We start from the raw sequence: 17,106 nt of genomic DNA, 5'->3' as shown, positions 1-17,106 counted from the left end.
CGAAGGCAGTGGCTTAACCCACTGAGCCACCCAGGCGCCCTTGTTATCTGCTCTTTACAGGTAAGTAAGGGAAGCTCGGAGAGGCTCGCCCACCTGCACACCTGGGGACTGATGGAGGCCGGACGCCAACCCAGGAGGCAGGCTGTCTCCTTCCTGCTCCTTAAACCGCCGCGTCGTAAAACCTCCCAGGAACATGGGAGCAACAGCACGCACCGTCCCCCGAGAGTCTGAAGACATGAGCCGACGACCCCAGGCAGACGTGTAGGGAGCCCCGCACCTGTGCGTGCTCGGGGAAGCGTGGTTACAACCATGCGTGCGTGTGGGTGTGGGTCGGGTTGGTTAGCCCGCGTCCCGCGGAAGAAGAGGCCTTCCGCTCACGCTGCCACCCCCCCTTCTGGGTTCAGAAGCGGCAGCCCGTGGCACGGATGGATCTTTCCCTCGGGCTCCCAGGCTGCTGGTGGTTGGTACGTGTGCCCGCCTCCGGGGATAGGAGGAGGGTCTTCAGCTCGGAAAGCAGAGTGAGATGTTCTCTCTCTGATTTCATTGCATTTCTGCCAGTAATCCGGGAGCCATCATTTGCACGCACACATTTCTGAAAGGCTTTTAAAAGAATTTAAGCCGCCATTTAAAATTCTCATTATGATGGAAAATGATCCCTTTGGGGCTCAACAGGGTGTTGTTTTTTTGTTTTTTGTTTTTTTTTTTTGTCTCACACTCCCTAGAGGTATGGATTTCAATTTAAAGCTTTCCACGTGGAAAACCTGAAGGCGCTGAGCCTCACGTGTACCTCTCCCCCCACCCCCAAACTGCACCAACTCACTCATTTCCAAGTCCCATGAGCTGAAGAAAACGCTCTTCAAACTTCCCGTAATGTGACGGTCCTTGCTTCCAGGACCGAAGGCAGCAGGTAGATAGAATTACATGTGATGCATATTTATTGGACGGTCTCCGTCTGCCGAAGAGCGTTAGTACCATCGCTCACAAACTTCGTGTGGATTCGCAGGAACACGGACGGCCCCGGAAGGCTCCGCGCACCCCCCTCCCCCAGATTGTGACTGCACCTCTCAGGAGAATCTCATTTTCCAACGATCTTGTTAGATATTGTTAGAAATTGATACCTCTGCATACCATGAATGTTAAAACTCAGAAACTTCTGAACCGCCAATTAGCACCCCCGAGTCTTTCCCTAATTAATCAGTCACGACGGAGCAGCTCCAGGTGCCTCTTCCGTGGCTGCGTATCCGCGAAAGCCTTTGTCTTTCTTCATCTCGAAGGCCCGCCAGTCCGCGGGCTCCTTCAAGGTGATGGGAACGGAGTGCACTGGGGACTCCAAGCTCTGAGCTCTTTGGACAGATGATTAAGTTATTCCCAGCTCTGTCCTTACTTCTTGACAACTTCAGAACTTGCTCCCGGCCCAGAAAAATCTAGCCTTCTTAAGCCTCTTGATGAGGCATTTTACGAGTAAGCCGGTGAGCTTCGTTCTGCCCGAGTTTAGTGCGTCGCCGCCGTGGGCCCAGCCCCACAGGCAGACAAACGGACAGCAGAGAACCCTCTGTAAACCGGATGGACCCATGCATCTGGGCAGCGGACGTGGTGGGGACTTCAGGTCCAGAATGGGTGAGGCCCGTCTGGGGAAAGAAGCAGGAAAGCGATGTATCCTTGACCCAAATCCTCTAAGAAATGAAGTTGTAAGATAGGAGTCCCTCCGCGGAAGGTCAAAGACTGGGTCCGTGGTCTTGAGAGCTTCGGAGAATGTTAGAAGTTCTTGCACACCCAAGTGGGGCAGGACACGCTCAAGGGAAGAGGGGGGCGGGTCCTGGGGCGACGTCACTGACCATCGATGATGCAGCTGCCCATGTGGACCCAGACAGGGCCCAGGAAAGCAGTCCCTGGGGAGCTCACCTAGCGCACCTGCAGCTTGGGCCCTGGCAAGAGCAAAGGGGAACCTCTGTCCCTCTTCTGGCACAGGGGAACGCTCTGGTCTTCTTTCTGACCAATAAGCCCCAGGCCTCCCCTCCGACCCTTACACCGGGATACCTCTTTCCGATTTCCTTAACATTTAGAAACTCTCTCTGGAGGGGCATCTACATCCTAGAGGAGTCTGACGTGTGGGACTCTGGTCTAGGGCTTAATTTGTCTGTTTGGGGCTGAGACAGGCTGAGCAGATGGAGTCATTGGTCACAGCTTCCCAGAAGCCCAGATAATGAATGGACCGGCCCCCCGAGCTAAGCCTTGGGTGGCCAGCCCCAGCAACCCGTCCCCAGCTCTCACCAACACCACAGTTAGTGATTCCAGCCCTGGAGCTCGCCAGTTTGGAGAGTTTAAAGTTCATTATGAGTTTAAATAAATCTATTCATTTAGGTTTACCTTAAACAGCTTTCCGTAATCACCTTCATTACATTTTTAAATGGGGTTGGGGAGGAAAGCAATCAGGAAGAATTTGCTTCAGCCCGGGGCATCCTGTCTGTCGAGTCACCCCCCACACTCCCCCGTCATTGGGAGGTGACAGCCTGGCCGTGAATCACAACCGACAGAGACACGGAGACAAGCAACTCCGGAGAGAGCGCTAGAAGGGACGGCCCGGCTGGTGAACTCTCGAGACGGGAGTGTTTCCGCTTTGGCCTCGGGGGTCCTGATACTCCTTTCTCGTGCTTTCCTATCTGCGCTGGTCCCGGGAGTCCCGCTGTCTCTGGCTAGCGTTGCCTCTGTACCCACCGTGCCCATAAAGTTTTGAAAATTGACTCGGAAGCGTCTACTAGAGTTTCCAGGGATGGATGAAGGTGTTGGGCGATTGCCCTGTACTCGGTCTACCTGTGCGAAGTCACAGCCAGTGACATTGCCGTGTGCTTGGTTTAGGCACTTCATTAAGCAGACTCTTGTCCGCGGAATTAGGAGTAAAACGTGAATCTACAAGACGGAGACGGATAAAGGTTAAGTGGACCGCGGTGGAGGCCAGCGTGGCGTGGATCTCATGAAACAGGTCCTTGCTCCGGGGCAGCGCATGATTCAGGACACAGACTAGTCTCCAATTAAATCTGCAAACAAAATTTCTAACGTGCAGCAGCTGCCATCGTGAGCAGACGTTTCCCGAGCTTCTGGGTTTGGAAGCTTTCCTCTTGGTTCTCCCGGAGGGTTGATGGGGACTATTCCGGTCGCCTTCCCAATCAGAGACGATGAGGCTCTGGAGAAAGTGTGGGCAGCTCCTGGGCTGCCCTGAGGTGCAGGCCCACCGCGGGCATGGGATCACCATCCGGAGGCACAGGTCCTCTGGGTGACCCTGTCCCTCCCACCCTTCGCCTGCCCAGAGCCCAGTCAGCGAGCCCCAGGTCACGCCCCCGCGGTGTTGGCATGGGAATCTCACATTTTAGGACAAATGAGCCTGGTTTTGTGTTTCCGCAGAAGAACTCCAGATCCTCGGGGAGGGCCCCCTAGGCCGTCAGCCTATGCACCTGGCGTTCCCATGGCCCCGCCTATGGGGACGGCCACGCCGGCCGTGCCTCGGGACTCCTTCAACATGTCCCCGCTGACAAAGGACGTCTTCAGCGTTATGTCTGTGCGCCCTGCTCCTGGGCTCCCCGGGAAGCAGTGCGTCAGCGGCCATCAAGCTGGGAATGACTCGGCAAAACGTCCAAGCGCGGGCTGTGTTCCCGCCCGAGCACACACTGTCCATCTGCTTCGTTAAGGAAAATAACCAGGAAAGAGCATTCTGAACACAAAAGATAAGAAAAAGTGAGAAATCTCCCCAGTTCCCCTCAGACTAAAGTCAGACAGCCCTGCATATCCTAGAAACTCAAGATAAGGCCTGCAACTTTCTGAATTGTTCTTTGCCTACTGGCTCGTAACTTTTTATGGAAGAAATGTACCTAACCGTCCCCGAAATGTTCCTTCGCGGGAGCGGAGCTTTCTCCTTGTGAAGACCGCATGTCCGGGGCTGTCCTCACCGGGGCCGGAGCACAGCTCTCCTCCTTTGGAGACTCCCAAAGGCTTGCCAGTTTTGTGCTGGCAGCACCGTCTCTCATCAGTATCCAGAGTCTCTCCGTGTTGGACCCGCTGGAGGGCGGGGGGGCCCTCGGGGCGGCCGTCACATCGCCCCAGACGGGTGTGTTGCTAACAGACTCGCATCACTCACGGTTTGGAGACTGGACGCCCACAGCCGAGGCTCTGGCTGATTCGGCGTCGGGGGAGCCCCCGCTTCCTGGTGCCCCGACGGGGTCTTCCGGCTGGGTCCTCGCCTAGGAGTGAGGGGGCTCCGCAGGGACGCTTGCGTGAGCGTGAGCGACCCACCTTCATGACCCAGTCACCTCCCAGAGGCTCCCGTCTTAACACTGCCGTCTTGGTGGCTAGGGTCTCGCCATATGAACTTGCAGAGGACACAGACATCCAGTCCACGGCAGGGACGGGCCGGCAGTCTGCAACGGTCCTGCCACAATGTAGACAAGTGGCCAGAGAGAGTCACACCTGTACACAACGACACTGACTATCCCATCTCTGCCTTGGAAGGCATTGGATGGGGGCCGAGGCCCTGCCCCTCAGCAGGACGGCATCGGACAAGAGAGGGCCGGTGGGTCTGGAAACCGGCTCCACCCCCCACACCCGTCACGGAGCACCACACCCTCCAGGAGGGGTCAGAGCTTCAGGGCGGACATGCTGGACTGACTGTGGGGGGCCCGTGGACAGGTCGGAAGGCAGGACCCTTCGAGAGAAGGTCTGAGTGCGTAGGAGAGCAAAGCGGGAGACGGCATCCAGGGCCTGGGAGGAGACGAGGCCCCAGAGGGGAGGACTGGGAAGCCTCTCTAGGAGCACCGTTGTGCAGTCACCTGCCTCCGGCTTTACCTGCAGGGTCTGCAGGGTCTCCGCGAGCTGGAGCCCGGAGTCCGGAGCCCGGGGGCGGAGGGCGCTCTCTGAAGGTCGTGCAGAGGGCAGGGCGTTTCGGTTTGGAACTGTTCTACAGATCTGAAACGTCCATTGTCCCCCTTCCGCACGCCCCCTCCATGAATTCTGGAAAATTTACGCCTCAGCAGCACTGCCCTGGTCAGGTGGAAGGCAGGATACTGCACCAAAGAGACCGGGGAATTGCCTGGGACCGGCAGTGCCCGTGATTTAGAGTGATTATGCCTGGCTGTAATGAATGCATATTAGCCTTTCCTTCAGAGCCCACGGAACGCTGGAGTCATAAACAAATTAGTCGGAGGCTATAATGCAGGAGAGAGAAATAGCAGCTAATTTAACCCGTGAATCAATGGCGAGACAGCACAACGCAGATCATGTAATTTGAAGCATAATGGAGAAGATATAAGTAATAACCTGGAGCCGCAGCCTCGGGGGGACAGCCCGGACCCGCAGGCTCTCCGCACCGGCGTGCCAGCGGGGGGTTCTGCAGCAAGCTCTGCTCTGCTCAGAAGGGCGGTCGGAACCCAGCTGTGGGGAAGGCGGCCTCCCCTCCGGCAGGACGCCTTCCCTTGGAACCGAAACCCTGGCCAGCCCTCACCGGGCCATCAGGATGTGCGGCCCGCGTGAATCAGGCTCCCTCGTAGTCATCGCGACACCTCGGACAAGCTACGGACCCTTCTCAGCTTGTGTCTCTGGACAATGGAGGTAACGCCTACCCCGAAGAGCAGTTGTTTGTAAATTAGAAGCCCCGCGTGAACAAGCAGAGCCTCTGGCTCTGAGTGGCGGTCCTCTTACCTCTGTAGGCAAGGACCCAAGGCTTGGCTTTGCCCCATCTGCAAAATGGGTTGCTGCAGGGTCAAGTAATGCAAGTCAGCAGCGGGGCCCGGCACCGCGAGCCCACAATAAAAGGTCACTGCAGGGCCCCGGCCCCGTTCCCGGCTTGTTCCCCACAGAACCCACAATAAACATCATTTGCTTCTTTCCTGGAAGTCGTGGATCTCAGCTCTGGGTGGGGGAGGGTCGGCTAGGCTCTCCTGAGACACCCATCCCCCCATTTGGGTGCCTTGGGGCTTGTTTTATACCAAATGTTCAAACGTCCATTTCTGACATGCTTCACGCTGCGTGGGGAGAATTCTGTTCGCCAGCGTACATCTTGGGGTGCACGACTCCTTCTAGGTGACGTGGCGGGGAGGAAATGAACCCGGCTCTCGGGCCACCCCCCCACCACGTACCTGCTTACATCCCTGGACATGGTGCTTGACTTCAGGGCATTGACCTCTGCTGAGACGATGGACGTTCCCTTCCACGCCGCTGCCCCTCAGAGCAGAAGCAAGTACCACGTGACCGGCAACTCAAATTTCTTTTCTGGGGTCAATCGTCCACCTTCCCCGGCTCTTCCCGTCCCAATACTTCGTGCCTGAGCGTTATCCGGAATTGCTTCCCTGCGTGAACCCGTGTCTTCTGACTCAGAACCCGTTTCATCCTGCCCTGGCTGGATTTCAAAGGATGGGGGTGGGGAAGCCCGTTTCTGGCGATATCATGTAAATGCCCACATGCCAGAAATAGTTTGCACACTTCGGAAGGGCCCGCGAAAACGTCCTGTCACATTGGCTGAACCTCTAAATCAAAATTTTATGACACCGGAGAGTTTGCTCAGACACCAGTCTACTGATTTTTAGGGGATTCCGTTTTCTGGAAGGCAAGCGGGAGGTGGAATAGGCGTCGTTGGCCGGGCCGTTCGGAAGGATAAGCACAGAGACCCAATACGGGAACGAGGGTAGTTGAAAGGCATCGGCGCCAACCGAAAGCAATCACAGAAAATAACAAAGCTCAGCTACACTCCGCCCCTGTCAACTGCATCAAGATGGCAGACTTCGGGGGATGTCAGAGCCCCCAGTTTCTATTGGGTTTACCAGTTACCGTTCTAGGAAGTGATACCCCTAGGAGCCTGGAGGACAGCCTTGCTTGAGATGCAGAATGAAGCTTCCGTGAGTTCTTTGCTCCTCAAAGGAAAGGAAGGATAACCCCGGAAGTTTCTGTGAAGTTAACTGTGGGTAACGCACGTTAATTCTGCGCCCCTGACACGCTTCCCCATGTAGGGTTTTTGAGTCAAGAAGGATGCGGCACAGACATCGGAACCGAACTCCCAGCTCCTCAGGGAAGGGGGAGCCCTGGTCCCCAGCAGCCCGGACACTGTTCAAACGGCTGTATATGGTGGTATAGGTTGGCACATTGAGGCATTCAAGCCTGACCACAAATCTGACAGAAACGAGAGAGGACAGGACATGTGGAGAGGCAGCCTGGTGCCCGGCTTCTGAATCTGAGTCTGGATGGTGTGGATTTCTCGCCTCCAGAACTGGGTGAAAGATGTTGGAAAAATCCCCTGAGCTCTAGAATTGAGCACCAGGAAGTGAGTCAGTGGGTGGCAACCGGGCGGCGCACTGAGGGTGATCACCGGGCGCATGCTGGCCGGTCTGCTGCCGGAGCGGTGGGCCTGGACGAGGTCGCTCCTCTTGCCCTCAGACTCTTCTGGAACACGGGGGCCATCCTGCATGCTTGATGCTCTGCCCCCCGTGACTTCCCCGAATGAGAGAGATGGTTGTTCCTACCCGTGACCGAATTCTCCATGGCCCTGATCAGGCTGATACCAGCACAGGCGCTCGGTTGGTTGAAAGAAAGAAGGAATGCAGGAACGTCTGATCACCCGTGGAGCTGTGCGTGGACGGTTTTCCCAGTCTCTGTGGAGGTCCGGTGCTGGCACGTTCAACGTATTCCATCGGATGAACCGCGGTGCTGGGGACTGAACATTTACATCCCCCCAAATTTCACATGTTGAAATCCTAACCCTTGAGGTGATGGTATTGGGAGGAGTGGTGGTTTGGAAGGTCACTAGGAGATGAGGGCCCTTACAAATGAGGTCCCGAGAGCCTCACACCTCCTGCCAAGTGAGGACGCGGTGAGCAGACAGCGTGGCTGCCGGTGCACCAGGAAACGGGCCCTCACCGGGTACCAAATGTGCCTCCAGGACTGTGGGAGACAGACGTGTGTGGTCCATAGGCCGCCCCGTCCCTGGAGTTTTCCTTGGAGCAGGGCAAAGAGGCGGAGGTGCACGCCCAGTGCTGCTGAGCCTGTAACAGCGGGGGTTCTGGAAGCTTCTGCCCACATCGTCTGTGTCAATTGCTCAGGACAGCTCCCAGGGAGGAGTCGCTCTTCTCCCCAGTGTGGACTCAGGAAGCAAAGTCTTTGGGGGCTGCATCTCAGGCCACAGATGGTAATCGGCTCCTTTGACTCCAAGCACGGCCGCTGCCTTTCCTTATCATCGAGGGAGGAGAATCCGCTCCCGTCAGACTGACATCTGAGATTTCAGATTTTCTCAAGAGAAAAGAGGGCGTGTGGCTGCTCGGGAGATAAGCGCTTGGAACTACTACTGGGGCGAGACCTCACACGGTCAAGGGGGGCGGGCATGAAGCCCATAAGGACGCGGCTTCTCTCCACTCCAGAATGGTCCTTCCTCGGTCCCTGCTTCCTCCTCAAAGTCTTTTTTCATTCCTTCACTCATTCATCCCTTCACTCAACAAACAGTTCTGAGCTATGTGTTAGTGGGGATTCTCCAGAGAGAAAACTGAGAGGAAATGAACACCAATAGAGAGATGAGTGGGAAGGGGTTGGCTCGTGTGATCATGGAGACTGATGGGCCCGAAAACGTCAACGTAGGCCAGCGGGCTAGAGACCCAGGAAAAACTGAGGATGGGCCCACGTCCAAAGGTTGTGTGCTATAGAATTCATTCTTGTTCAGAGCGGCCAGTCTTTGTCTCTAGGAAGACTTTCCACTGATTGGGTGAGGCCCACCCCCGTCAGCAACAGCAGTGTTCGTTACTCAGGGGCCACTCATTAAAACTTCAGTCTCGGCAATGTCCACGACAGCCAAACTACGGAAAGAGCCCGGATGTCCATCAACAGAGGAATGGGTAAAGAAGATGTGGTCTATATACACAATGGAATACTATGCAGCCATCAAAAGAAATGAAATCTTGCCATTTGCGATGACGTGGATGGAACAAGAGGGTATTATGCTGAGCGAAATAAGTCAAGCAGAGAAAGACAACTATCATATGATCTCCCTGATATGAGGAAGTGGAGATGCAACGTGGGGGTCTGGGGGGGTAGGGAATGAAAAAATGAAACAAGATGGGATCGGGAGGGAGACAAAGCATAAGAGACCCTTAATCTCACAAAACAAACTGAGGGTTGCCGGGGGAGGGGGGTTGGGAGAGGGTGGGGGTGGCTGGGTTATGGACATTGGGGAGGGTATGTGCTATGGTGGGTGCTGTCAAGTGTGTAAGCCTGGTGATTCACAGACCTGTACCCCTGGGGCTAATAATACATTATGTGTTAATATAAAATAGAAAATTAAAAAAAAAAAAAAAAACAAGTCAGTCTCATCCAAACACACCCTCACAGAAACAGCCAGAATAATGTCTGACCACATCCCTAGGCCCCACGACCCAGCCCTGTTGACACATTAAATGGTGCTTCCCAGGTTCCTAGTCTAGGTCACAAACAACTCAGTCCGCTGTGGCAGCGAGGGTCCGTTAACGGTCCGTGTAATCAAGTACTTACAGAGCAGTGGGCCGGGCAGGCGGAGGCGCTGAGTGGGACAGAACCGGTGAGGTGAGGCTCAGCAGCGGGGGTCAGGCCGGCCTCCTCAAGAGGACTCACAAGCCCGGGCTGGAGCCGCCAACGGCGTGAGCCAGGCGGACACTTGGCGGAAAGGACTTCGGGGCAAGGAGAGGCCAGAGCGGTGCCTGGGGAAGGAGCAGCCAGAGCCCGAGTCCCGGGCAGGGGAGGGAGGGGCCGCAGGTGCGGCAGGAGGTGGAGAAGTCTTCGGGTGGCTCCTCGCAGCCGGACATCTTCCTGCTTCCTGCCGCGGTGCGATTTCACACCCTGAGCATCCTCTCCTGCACGTCATATCTTTGACACACTCCAACCACGGACGTCAGATGAAGGTACGTGTCTGCAGAACGTGGGATGAACTTTCTTCCGCCGGTGCCTGCGGCTTCAGTTGTTTAGCCGGCGTCACGGATCAGGACACTTGTAGCCGACAGTCCGGATGCTGCACGCTCAGCTCGCACCAAGGATGGCTCTCCTGCTGTGGAGAGGCTGCCTGCGGCCCCTGGGGGCCCTGCAGGTGCAAGGTGCATGAGGTGTGACAGTCCCTGGGAGATGACGGTGACCTTCGTAGATCGTCCCAGAACTGTGGTGGATTTCAGATGCTTCTCATCCAGTTTCTGCTGCTGGAGGAGGAGCTGTGATCCCTCCCTCTCAGCGGCTCCACCCGAACCGCGTGGCCTCTGCCCCTCCCCTTTCACGTTTCTGGACCGGCCTGAATGAAGGGCGTCTCGAGGACAGGATGTGGAGAGTGTCACCCTTTGTCTGCACCAGAGTTTGCATGTCTGCCCCAATACCGGAAACCAAGGTCCCCACCCATCTACAAGGGTCTGCGTTGTGCTTCTGGTGTTTTTCACTCTCGTGTCTTACTGATTTCACTTTAAGATGATGAAATAGGACCCCTTCGGATGCGGGAAAGAGATGAATGCTAATAGGACCCCGGCGTCCTCTGTTGTCTCCACGAGGAGAGGACGGTGCTGGCTCAGGGCGTGTGGACGAGGACTGCCGCCTGCCGCCTGCTTCGCTGGCAACATTCCCTCCCTCCAGCTGCCAACCAGCCTTTTCTCACAGATGTGCATTTTCATTCTCCTGCTGACTTGGAGGAAGTGGAATTCTGTGTCTGACACAGGTGGGAAGGAACGCCCCAGACAGCATGGTGTCTTTGGTGCTTGTGGGGCTCACAGAGTGTTTCCCTTGTCTCATCCTGTCCTCTTGCAGGAGGCTCAGGAGTCTGGATCACAGACATCCAGACGTGCCTGTGGAAGGCTTTTCCCATCCTTGAGGATTAGAGAACCGAGCCCCAGCCAGGCTGACCTTCGCGTGAGACCCCATCAAAGAGTATCCGTGGGGCTGGACCCCTCACTGATAGGGGGTCACCCCAGACTAAGAGGCTGGATTTGGGGGTACAGTGGAGGCAGTGAACAGGTGACAAAATTCAAAGAGTAAATGGCCTTCATGTGGATCCGTCCAATGCAAGGTGTGTGGGCGGCAGTAAAAAGAAAAAAAGAATCGATAATAATAAATGGTGATAATTAGTATTTTCAGCTTCTTGACAACCACAACGGCCCCTGCCATTTCCTGAGGCCTTGTTCTCTCCCAGGCCTTGCATTGGGCAGTTCGCGTGAGCCCGCATCCCGAACCCCCACGTGCCCCCAGAGATGCACTTTCCATCACGCTGCGTCTCAGACCAGGGAACCCCAGACCTCACAGGCTCTGTGGTTAAAGGCTGGTGCACATGGGCTTCTTAGGGTGAGGAGGGCTCTCATCCCACACGAGGAAGGCATGGAAACAACGCCATCTCAAGGGTTTCTCTTTGTGGCCCTCCCAATGGTTGGCTGCTCGGTGCAGGAACCCAGAGCGAAGGAAGTAAAAGGAGACCCAGCCGGCTTCGTGGGACTCTGACTGAGGACTTTCAAGGGAGCAACACGATGCTCACGCGACGCTTGGCTCCAGAAGGCATCAGCTCTGGGGCCGCCAAGCCCCCACTTGGCCCCTTAGCTTAATTCCAGAATGACCTTCTGGGGCAGTCACTGAGCACGACTCTCAGATCACTTATACACACAGATAGAATCCTGGTTTCCCTTGTTTGTATCTGAGCTTCTGATCAATCAGTAATAAAATTACAATATGGGTTTAGAAAATGTGCCTTCAAAGGCCTTCTCATGCTTGCAGGTGGGCTCGGTGGTCCCCTAACATCGTGAGAGGTGGGCAGAGGGCCGGGGCCCTCTCCAGCTGTCCTCGGGACAAGACATCGTCTGCCACCGCCAGTCGTGGGACGAAGGGGCCCACACTTCGATCTTTCCGTTTGAAAAGGACCAAGATCTCTTAAAGCTCAAAAGTCCACGTGGATCATTGGTGTTCACTCAGGTGACATGTGTCACCTTCAGAAGCCTGTGAGTGTGGGAGGAAGTTTGTGGGTAAGCGAGAGACAGAAGCCTGTGAGTGTGCGGAGGGAAGTGTGTGTGGGTGAGCGAGAGACAGAGACAAAGAGAGATTGACTGAGAGTCACTTCCATGCTGGCCAACGTCTAGGACAGAGTTTCTTGATGCCTTACTTTCGTCTGACATTTCAGAAAGATTAGTGTGTGGGCGTCCGGTATTAATATCGATCTCTGTTCATTCCTTTGGGTAAACAGCTGCTCGAACCCAACAACACTTGATTACCTTAATTCAGAAATTGAAGGAGAAGAAAATCGCCCGTTTTCTTCTTCACTGGACACTGCGGAAGGTTCTGGATCAAGCAGGCGAGGTCAGCGTGGACACGGGTGGTTTCAGTTGTAATAAGGGCGTGTTCAGGAGCCCCATTCCTTGCAAAGCCTCTGTGGGTGCTGGTTCCCCAGAGGGAGAAGAGGTGGCTGGGACGTGGCCGAGTTCCGTGGCTCCTGCTTGCGGCTTCTTTTCCATCAGAGCTTTGTAGTCTCCGGACCACAGAGAAGAAGGCGCTGCTGTGACCCATTTTCTCACATGTCCCCGACCGCCTGAGGGGGCAAATGCTCTCTCCCGCTGCCCTCCAGGTGCTGTCAGGAGGGACGTGGCATTTCCTAGTCCCCCAGGGAGGAGCAGGACTTGCAAAGCGCTTGGACCCGCTGTGAGAGGGGCGGGTGAAGAGCGGGAGGCAAGCCTGGTGCCGAGGTCTGGGTTCCCTCAGCCAGTCCTGGGGACTCGGTAGTCAGACTGGGGAGCAGGGGGAGACCAACCCCATGCTCAATGTGCTGGTGCTAACTGCACTGTTTATTCCTGTAATTATTCATTTATTTAGCCTGTGTGGTTGAGAATTATGTGCTTTGGCAGGGTCTGTCCTGCTGATGGGTGGTGATTAGTGTTAAGGGGACAGGTGATTAAAACTCATTTTCGCTCTGGGGTTTCTGAGAAGGACAACAATCATTTGTGCTCCGTGACAGGCTGTTTCTGGGGGCGCAAGCTTTGGGCTCACCCAGGACTCCCCCTCTAATTGCTTTCTGGAATGCTTTTGCTTTCATTGCTTTCTGATGGTCTTGGGGACCGGGGGCTACATCATATCAGTAGTCAAGGTTCTCAGTTTCCAACGAGGCTCAGTGCGGAGACTTCCTCTCCACCTTACTTCTTCCAACCAGGCAGCAGCTGATGATCTCAGCAGCACCCGGCTGGCTCCTCTCTGGAGGCAGCCCGTTCCTCCTGCAGCACTGTGGTTAGTCAGGGCCTCCTCTGGGCAGATCCCTGGGTTGGTATGGGTACCATATCCATCCTGCAGCCAGGACGCCCAGCGTCCAGAACCTTACACTTCCAATAAGATTGTTTTGGGCAGTTGGATGGATGGACGGATGGATGAACAAACAGATCTCACAGGGGAATGGTACCATGCAAATACGAAAGGCCAGCAGGTGACTGCTGGAGGCTCCTACTTTGATGAGTCCCAGGCATGTCTAGTGAGAGTTCTTTAACCCAGGAGATCTACAGAACAGTTGTTGGGCATAAGGGATTCAAGGTTTTCTCTTGACCTTGGGTCACAGAACTAGTGTAAGGGCTGCCGGTCAAATAACCCCAGCTAGCCTGCAAAGTGCTTGTTCCTCAAGAGTTACTATGTAGCCTCTGGAAGAATTACACTGACACGCATCCATGACTCCACCCCAGTTGTGACTGCTAGAATGTCCCCTGCCATGCAGTCGCAGAATGGCAGCCCCTAAGCATGCCCACACCCTAAGCACTGAACCTGTGAATATCCCATGCTATGTGACAAAAGAGGCTTTGCGGGTGGAATTAGGGTCATGGACCTTACGACATGGACCTCCTCCCAGCTCATCTGAGTGAGCTCAGTGTGATCCCACGGGACCTTGCAGATGAGAAGAGAGGAGGGTCATTGGGAGAGAATCAAACCATGAAAAGGACTCCATCCTCTGGTGCTGGCTTCAAAGGTGGGCTTGGGGGCATCTCAGCTTGCACAGGCCAGGCAACTGGTGTCAATGGACATTCACCCTCACTGTTCTGCAAGCTGGGAGTCCCAGGTCGAGGTCCAAAAGAGATAGTTCCTAGTGGGTGAGAGCCTGCTTCCTGGCTTGCACACAGCCACCTTTTTACTATGCCCTCACAAGACAGAGAGACAGCACTCGGGTGTCTTTTCTTGTAAGGATACAAATCCTATCAGATTGGGACCCTACCCTTATGACTTCATTTAATTTTTATTACTTCCCTAGAGGCACCAGCTCTAAATACAGCCACACTGGAAGTTAGCGCTTCAACATTAATTTGGGAGAGACGCAATTCAGTTCGTAGTAGTCAAGGAATGTGTGGGCTTCCAGAAGCTGACAATGAGCAGAGAAAACAAGACCTCAGTCCTAGGACACAGGGAACTAGATCCACCCCGCACCTCTTAGAGCTTCCAGAAAGGAAGCCAGCCCTGTTGCCTCCTTGATTTTAGCCCAGTGAATCCATGTCAGATTTGTGACTCACAGGACTGCAAAACAATAAGTTCCTATTGTTTGAGTGTGTACTAACTTATTACAGCCCCCTATAGGGGGACTGATGCACCCAGGATGCAGGCATCCATATTTGACCCTCTTCTCTCCAAACTAAGCTCATCACTCACTGAACCCAGCATTCCAGCTCTTTAACAGCCTTCCAGGGCCCAGGTATGTCCCAGGTCCAGAACAGAAGCCTCTTTGTTTTCTGCACACTTCCTTTGCCTAGAATCAAATTAAGCTGCTTTTTTGATGCCTCTAAAACCCACTTGTCCATCCATCTGCCCACTCACCCACACACCCACCTACCCAATCTCCTTTCCACCCATCTATGCGTCTACCCAACCATCCATTTATCCGTCCACCCAACCATCCATCCATCCACCCACCCACCCACCTACCCACGAATCTATCCATCCATCCATCCATCCAACCACCCATCTACTCATCCATCCATCCATCCATCCATCCATCCATCCATCCATCCACCCATCCAACCACCCATCCATCCACCCATCTACTCATCCATCCATCCATCCATCCATCCATCCATCCATCCATCCATCCATCCGTCCATCCATCCACCCATCCAGCTAGCCAGCCACTCTCGTGTGTCAGGAACCATTCCAGATAGCAGGGATACAGCCATGAATCAAATTCAGCCTCTGGGTAGGAAACAGTCAAAGGAAAATAGAATAATTAAGTGATTTTTCTGGTGTGATGAGTGAGGGGAGAAGACTGGGGGATTCAGCAGGCTATGGTTGGTGAAGCCCCTGTAAGACACCATGTGAGCAGCCCCAGAGGAAGTTAGGGAACAAGACATGTAGATATCTGAGGGACTTGACAACCATTTGTTGGGGTCCTGCTCTCTGCTAGGCTCTGCCTTCAGCTCTGGAAGCAGAACCAAGCATGGCTCTTATGCAGTTTGCATAGCAGGGCATTGTCTCTCTCTCCCTCTGTCTCCCCACTCCCCACCATGTTCCCGGGAGTGGAGGAGGGGCACAAAGTTGGTCACAGGTTTGCAATGGGCCCAGTGACACCTTCAAATGCAGGAAAAAAACGGAGTTGTTATAACCTTCCTCATCATGCTGGCCTGGCTGCCCTTGCCTAAGGTTCTTTTCCAAGAGCAAAGAGGAGTCCCCAGTGGACACTGGGGCCACTTCTGAATGATGGACAGTGGGGAACAGGGGTTGATGTCAATGTACTGCCTTTGGGAATAGCACAGGCATCCAGAATTTAGAGAGAAAGTGAGAGAGAGAGAGATAGTGCCCCCCCAAAAGAGCTGTCCACATCCAAATCCCAGAAACGGCAAACATGACCTTATTTGGAAGAAGAGAGATGTTGAGGTGAGATCACCTTGGGTTGTCTGGGTGGGCCCTTAACCCAGTAACAAGTGGCCCTCTAAGAGAACACAAAGTAGAAACAGAGGGAAAAAAAGGGAAGGTGTTCTGAAGACAGAAGTGGAGATGGAAGGGACACAGCTGTAAGCCAACGAGGGCCTGGGACATCAGAATCTGGAAGAGTCAAGGGACAGATTCTCCCTTCGAGCTTCCTTGGGGCTGTGTCGTGGTCCTGCCCACACTGTCATTTTGTATTTCTGGCCTCCAGAATTCAGACAGAATAAAGCAGTGATATTTGAAATGCGGGACTTCATTAGAGCAGCCCCAAGAGACTAATAGAGTCCCAGACCACAAACTTGTGGCTTTAGAATTGTTGGGGCAGCTTTGACATGCATATTCCTGGACGCTGCTGTCAAGCTAGTGATTACATGTTTCTGTGATTTCTAAAAGCTCCCCCAATGATTCTTTGATAACCAGTCCATGGACCTGAGTTTGAGAACCGCTGTTCTCCTTATGGTACAAATGGGAAAACAGAATCCCATCCTAGCCCCCAGCACATCAGGAGACCAGAGTCCTGGTCCCAGCTCTGTCACTAACTCCTTATTTGGGGCTCTTTGGTGCATGGCTAGTAAATAGCCCAACAGTGTGGGTTAGGGGTTGGCAGACCTCACTTCCTACTTCACCATCTTCTGCTTCATCTGGGTACCAGGCTCAAAGCTGGATCAAGGTATCCTGAAGTAGAGGTGCCAATATCCTTGCCTTCAAGGAAGATGACCCTTGCTGATAATTCCATATTTTTCACTCCTCATCGAAGCCCCTTACCATCATGGAAACCCCCAAAAGGCTAACAACTTCTCCCTTGCTTTACCTTGCTCTCTTTCCTCCCTAGATGAGATAAGCCTGATTGGTTCAGGACACACTGTATTTGTATTCCCAGGTAGATTTGGGGAGAAGAGCACATCAGCTCCACTCCATTCATTAGAAGAATGAAATACACCCACAAAATCCTAAGCACAGTAAGGACATCTTCATGCAACTCAAGTGTCTGTCCCTTGGTTCTCCTCTCCCCCCCCCGGTAGAAGGAAGACCTCAGGCCCCTGGACAGGGTCAGACGTGGAGCCCTAAGAAGCAGCTTTGCTGTTAGTAGTATGATCGCTTTGTCAATATTACTACGACCATTTAGTTAAATTAAATCTACTCTTCAACTATTTCTGTAAGAAATCAATATATAGCACATGTATCTCTTTGTCCTGTCTTACTCTTTTCTATTTGGGT

Source organism: Mustela nivalis (genome assembly GCF_964662115.1).
Source record: "Mustela nivalis genome assembly, chromosome: 10".
NCBI classification, from domain to species: Eukaryota; Metazoa; Chordata; class Mammalia; order Carnivora; family Mustelidae; genus Mustela; species Mustela nivalis.
Note: the sequence above shows the minus strand (reverse complement) of the source record.